The sequence below is a fragment of the Zonotrichia albicollis genome, chromosome 14 (assembly GCF_047830755.1).
Source record: "Zonotrichia albicollis isolate bZonAlb1 chromosome 14, bZonAlb1.hap1, whole genome shotgun sequence".
NCBI lineage: Eukaryota > Metazoa > Chordata > Aves > Passeriformes > Passerellidae > Zonotrichia > Zonotrichia albicollis.
In genome coordinates, this window is record NC_133832.1 from 6,262,915 (window position 1) to 6,269,767 (window position 6,853).

Here is a 6,853-nt window from a genome sequence, read left to right on the forward strand (position 1 = left end):
GAAATCTTTGGTGTCAGGTGTATTGGGGAGTCTGTATACCTCTCAAGTACCTCAGAAATGGAGAAGGAGAGAAGGGAAATGTACCCAGGAAATTGGGATAAAAAGGAGGCTGCATCCTCCAAAATCACCAGGGCAATGCCCCATGGCCTCTCTCTTTATTGGAATAAAGTAAAAGGACTCCTCTGTCTCCTTTTTGGACATAAACCTCTGGTGTTTGTGGATTAATTTTCCTAACAACAGGATGGGGAAACCTTGATTAGTGTGACCTGAAGAGCCCTACCTGGCTGTGGGACACCATGGGGACAGTGCCACAGGCAGGGCCCAGCAGATGGGAAAGAAATCCTTGGCAATCCTGGCTCCATCACCTGTGGCTGCTGCAGCTCTGCACAGCCTGGACCAACATCAGCACCTCAGCTGGGCACAGGTGCCCACAGACTGCTGGACTTCTTCATTTATGGGGAAAACCTCCCAAAAAACAAACAAAAGGGTCAGAAAGTAAAACACTTTTTATCCAATGGGATATTTTCTTCTCAGCTTCCACTGGGTCCTTTTAAATTGGGTGAGGCTCCTTCATCAGGGAAAAATCTTGCTCCATTGTTATTTCCTGTGAGATGGGCTGTGAGCAAGGTCCTGCCCAGATGACCGCAGGTTTCAGACAGCAGCTCAGCAGCTCTGCAGCCACAAATCCTTGTGCTAAGGATGTGCTCACAGGATTCTGCTCCCCAAGGCACAGCTGGCTGCTCTTCCCAGCACTGACTCTGGTGAAATCAGGCACAGCTTTGATCTCCCCTGGCTTGTGGATGCTCTTACATAGCTTTGCTCTGCAGCAGGAAATATGATTGGGAAATATGATTAGGGGAAAAGGGTAGACCAGCTGAAATAGGGGTCTCCTCCAGCCAGGTCTCATAAGCTCTTGGAGATCTGTTTCACACCCAAGATAGCTCAGTTACCTTAGAAGGCATAAAATCAGCAGGATGGCTTCTGTGGTAGTGTTGGGAAAAGAAAGGTTTTATTAAAAGGCAAAATAACAAACTCTTTACAAAGAAAAAACAGATTCAGGTGCAAGAGGCCCTCCTGCCCCTGGTAAAACACCTCACAAAAGCCATTAGTTTCTTTGTTCTCTTCTTTTTCTGTTAAATTGCCCAGGCAGGACTTTTTGTCTCCTGTCCAATTTGTTATCCCTAAGTTTGAGGTGAGTCCCCCAGGTGCTATGAGATGCCTTTTCATTTAATGGAGGAGAGAAACTTCTGGGCTTGTTTCCTTTCTAAGGGGACAAAGGATCATTTTGTCACTCTGTGAGCAGGGGGCACATTCCTGTAACCAGCCCAGGAGCACTCACACACCAGGGCACAGTGGAAGGGAAGCAGAGGGGGTGCAGGAGCTGCTGTGATCTCTGGAAGGTGCTGCTGGCAGGATCCTTCGTCCTGACCCTGTGGTCAGCACAGGGAGGGAGGGGGGACACCCTGACCCTGCTGAGGGGTGTCAGGCTCATCCCACCCAGTGGGCTTGGACAGGACAGCTTTGGGTGCTGGGAGAGATAAGCTCTGGCCAGAGATGTGCCTGGGATGCTTTTGCCAGATAATTTACCAACAATTTATAGCGCTGATAAAGGCTTGGGTCAGTGTGACCAGACCTGAAGTTAACACTGTTCAGACCTCTACAAAATCACAGCAGATTTCCAAAGCCAGAGCCCTGAGAGGGCCATTCCCATGTCAGTGTCCTGGGGATCCTTTTCAGTAGAGGCTGTGTTGGGTTTTCCTTTCAGAGGGGCTCACCAAGCAGCATTTGCACCACTGCACTTTATTTGGGTTAAAGGAATCTGAGGATTTACATCTCTGCTGAGAACCAACACTTACAAAACAAACCCTTGCTGGGATGGTTTCATTGCAGATCTGTTGCTGGAAAGAAAGAATGAATGTTCCAGTTTCACCTTGAAGGCAGAGCTCAGACAGTTTAAAAACTGCTTTTGCAAACAAAAATGTTGCCTAACACCTAATTCTGACATTAAATTCTTGAGAAATTAGAGGTCCCACGGGTACAGGCTCTTGTGGGTGTACAGGATTAAGCCCAAAGATCATCCTGTTATTTCCTAGTTGTTCCCTTTTCTGAATTTCCCTGGTGTTACGTTCTGTTCTTGGGGCTTGCCCTGCATTAGAGATGACTTCATGGATTTGAGTAACACTACTCAAAAGATTTACAACAGCAAAAACAAAGATTTTAAGTTTTAAGAAACATACCAATAAATCCTTCACCAGTGTAATTATCAACTGCCACTTGTAAGATGGATTCTAGCTGGTGGGGGAAGATTTGTCTTAATAGAGAAAATAAAAATATTTATTTTAATGAAAGGATCTCAGTAGTTTGCCTGCTTTATGAAAGACATTCCTTTACCCTGTGGGTGCAGTAATCTGCACCCTTCTAAAACTGAGTTAATTCCTTAATTGAGTTAATTACCTTAATTTCCCACAAGGTGACTGAGCAGTGACTTTTTTTTAATCCCAGTATGAGCCTTGAAACTTGAAGAGTTGCCTTCTTCTGAAGCATCTCCCAGTCCTACACCACCAGTCCCTGCAGGAAGCTCCTGGGAAGATGCCATGGGGACAGAGGAACCCTGTGATGCTTTTTTTGAGAAGTCCTACAGCACACTAAACCCCTGGAGGCCTGAACTGCCTTGTTCTGTGCATTGCCTTAGCCCAAAACAATTATATGGCTCATTACACACCAAAATACATTTAAATAAACCCATATAATGTCAGGTAACGAATAAACAGGGAAAGTCTCCACATTGAGCCATTGAAGTGGTTCTGCTCCAGTGGATGCTGCAGGGCACCACCTTTAATCCAAGGCTGGGATTGCAGGGAGCAAAGGAGAGCTGGAGCTGCTGCGTGTGCTGGGGCAGGAGGGAGGGCACTGGGGGTCCTGCGCTGGGCACAGGGAGGGCACTGCCCACAACAAGAGGGACCCTGCTGCAGCTGGAGCTAAGGAGCCACAGCCTTGGCTCATCCTCCAGCCCACAGCATCTGCCCCTCATTGGTTTCCTCTTTCCCAGTTTGGGAGTATCAGGCATAAAGCAAATATTCCTGTGCTTGTAGGTTTTGTTTCTGTGAATGTCTGGTGCAGAAAAAAATCATCAGAGGTCAGAAGTTCATCCCCTGTGAGGACTGGCCAACAGAACACAAGTTAATCTCTGTCTTCTTCCTGCTGGGTTGGAGACAAGTAAATAAACTGTCCAGCCTTAATCAGTTCTGACAGCCTCATTTTAAATGCCTCATTTTGACTTCCAGTTTGTCTCCTACACTGTCTAAAAAAGTTCTGGTCTGCAGCAGCACTTTCATGGCACCACAGTGTGTGAACTGTCCACTCAAAACTGAGCCCAACTAAAGTGCAATGTGGGGCAGGGTAAAAACAACTTTGGATTCCTCCTTTGGTCCACCAGAATCACAGCATGCCTGACAAATTACCCAGCAACTGGGACACATTTCATGTCAATCCAGCTGTTCATTTTGACCACACCAGAGCACAGGATGCTTGTGAAGGAAGGAACATCCCACCCTCTGTTCTGCCAGCTGACAGGAGTACCTGTGTGCTCCCCAGCCATTTTCCTGAAAAACCTGTGGGATTTGTCACAAACCAGCATTTACAGCTGTTTAGAGCCTGCTGGCCAACAAGGACAGCCTGAGGCAGCATCCTGGGGGCCCAGAGCCAGCAGGACACTGCAGCTGAGCCTGGAGGGGGCTGCAGGAGATTGTCCATCCCACCCCAGCCCTGGCAGAGGTGCCTCAAACACAGCAGCAGGGGTGAAATCTGAGCAGAACGTGTTTCAGCCCTGCAGGGCAGGCAGGGGGGAGCTCACCTGACCTGGTGGGGCTTGGAGGCTCAGAGACACTGCTGGAAGGTAATGGAGGGCTGAGATTCCTTTGGGCAGCCCTGAGCAGCACCCAGGTGTGTGTATTTGACTGCCACATCCTTGGCTTGGGTTTCTCGTGTTTATGAGCTGGGAAGGGTAACAGCTTCAGTGGCATCAAGAGTTTATTTGTATAAACAGGGTGCAGAAGTGGCAAACAGCAGAATGCTCAGGTTCTGGAGATCAGGGCAAAGAAAAGGGGCTGCACTGTCTGCAGGCAGAGCACAACTGCACTCACAAGGAAACATGGGATTAATTCAAGTTGCAATGTTGTCAAGCAGATGCAACCTGTCAGAAAGTGAGAAATACCTCATGTTTTTACCATTGTTGAGTAAGCTGTCAATTTAGACATGAATTTGTTGTGGGTTTTTTTTAAAGACAATAATAAATTTAGTTTTAAAAATTTGTATTTACAGAAACTAAATTTACTCTTCTATGCATAAAGCTTTCTTGGTTTATGGGAAAGTCCAAGTGAGAAAAGACAGATGGTGGTGAGGTTTCTTTCCCCATCTGCACCTGTGGGAACAGAAGTGATAAGATCTGCTCTGTTTTATAGATGCCTTCAAAGCATATTATAGCAATTCTGAGTTTGTTTTTAGTCAAAACAGAACTCCTTGCAATTTGTTGATATTTGAAAGGGCAAATAATTTTGCTAAAAAAAAAAACCAAATGAACGCACCCATCTGGGGACCCATAAGTCCTGAAAGAATCAAGTATTTTTCCTAAATAAAATGTTTGTCATTTCAATTTATGCATCAAACACAATTCCTGAATTTGCAATGAAAGCTCTTTGAATAAAATGGTAATGCAAGTTATCAAAAAGAGCACACATCAGAAGCAGCCTGTGTGATAAAGCTGTTCCTAAGCCAGTAGCAAAAGTAAAAATTGGGAATGGGAGTTTCAAAGTCCCCAAATACACAAATAAGGCTCAGTGATGCCATATACAGGCAATACACAAAAACTGATAATCAGAGCAGTAACATTAATAAATCATGGCTCATTCACTGGGTGGTCTATCTGATACCTCTCTTTTGTAATCCTGTTGCATATACAGGAGGAAGAAAACTTTGGGAATTCCCCTATGATTTCATCAGAAAAAAAAAATATCGCTGTCATTTAAACTAATATTCCTGGGAAATAGAAGTTTATGTTGCTTGAGCCAAAAATTACAAGATGATCACTGTCCTTACTGGAGAAAGAACAGAATGCACTTACTATTTCAGTACACAGTGAAAAGTGCAAGCTAGACACATCACCCAGTGGTTTGTGGAGAAGAGCTTTCACATAAACATTATTTGGAACTGAATCCAGTAGTACTTAGCTATTTCTAAATTATACCCCTGAGAGTTTTCAGAGATAATCCTTCTTTTGGTTCTGTTTCTTAGTGCTTGGAGAATACAGGGAGTGTGGGATGATTTATCTAATTAAGTATTCTTCAGAAGTTCATGCACTTGGAAGCTTCTGCTAGGAAAGCCTGTGTTGGCTAGTGCTTTGCCTTCTTCTCTTTCTGAGAGCTGGAGATTTTGGAAATCAAAAGGAAGAGGATGAAATGAACAACACAGCATCAGCTCATGAATTTATACCTGTCTGTCTGGAATGTCATCTTCTTATTAACACAAATTAACATTTACACTGAAGATATCAGTACTTCTCACTCAAGCTGCAAAAGGATTTCAGCCTCCACTAACTGTGGAGAGGAGAAATATCTGGAATTGCATTAGGAGAGAAAGTAACAAACATCATTGGGCTGCTGAGGAGTAGGAAACTTCGTTTCATGGAAGATAAAAATGCCTTTGTATGTCATTGTCTTGGTTTCAACAGGGACAGGGTTAGCTTTCATCTTAGAATGGCACAAGCACAAAGGTTGGAAAAGACTCCTGAGTTCAACCATTAGCCCAGCACCACTGAGCCCACCATCAAACCCTTTTCCCAGTGCCACATCCACAGAGCTCTTGCCCACTCCCAGGTATGGTGATTCCACTGGGCACTGTTCCAATGCCTGACCACCTTTCAGAGAAGAAATTTTTCCCAATATTCAATCGAACCCTCCCCTGACACAGCTTGAGGCCATTTCCTCTCATCCTGTCACTTGTTACCCGGGGGAAGAGACCAACCCCCAGCGGGCTCCACCTCCTGAAGGAGCTACAGAGGGTGGTGGTGTCCCCTTGAGCCTCCTCTCCTCCAGGCTGAGCCCCTCCAGCTCCCTCAGCTGCTGCTCCTCAGACCTGAACTCTGTGGAGTTCAGCTCGGAACAGAGGCTTTTGAACCTGGCATCGTTGCCCTTGAATGTCCTTTTTATAAGAGGAAAGTTTTCTTCAGAGCTGAAAACCAAACAACAGACTCAGAATATTTCAACTATAAATCCATCATTGGCAACTGCAAAACAAAGTTCCAGCTGCTGAGATGCTTTTGTCAAGGAATGGTGCTCACTTTCTTTGGAATGCTGCTCCTCAGTTTCTGCTTTACTGTCCCCAGTGTGCCTCATCAGGAAACAAAGAGCAGCTGGGTGTGTGCAGGTGCAGAATAAGGTCTCACAGGGAAAAACATCTCTCAAAACAGAGTATTTATTTTCAATATTCAGGTCTAATAATAAAACTGACTACATCTTTAAATAATCTAAAAGAAATGAAGGTAAAATAAATTTGGCCCTATAAAACACACTGTTAACCTACATTTGAATAACCCAACTCAACTGCAGCTCCAAAACCTGGCAGTTCAGTTTCCCTGGGGCTGGATCAAGCAATTGATGACTGCAAACCACACAGATTATCTGTGCCAGTGCCAGAGCCAGCCCAGGGAACAGAAGGGAAGCAGATCACCTCTGTCAGGAGGAATTTCTGTGCTGCTTTAAGGTTATCGTTAGCAAGACTCAAAAACCTGTGTTGTTCCAAATATAAATGTGAGAAGACTTTGGGTGGTTCTCACAGCAAAGTGTGTAAATGTATAAAG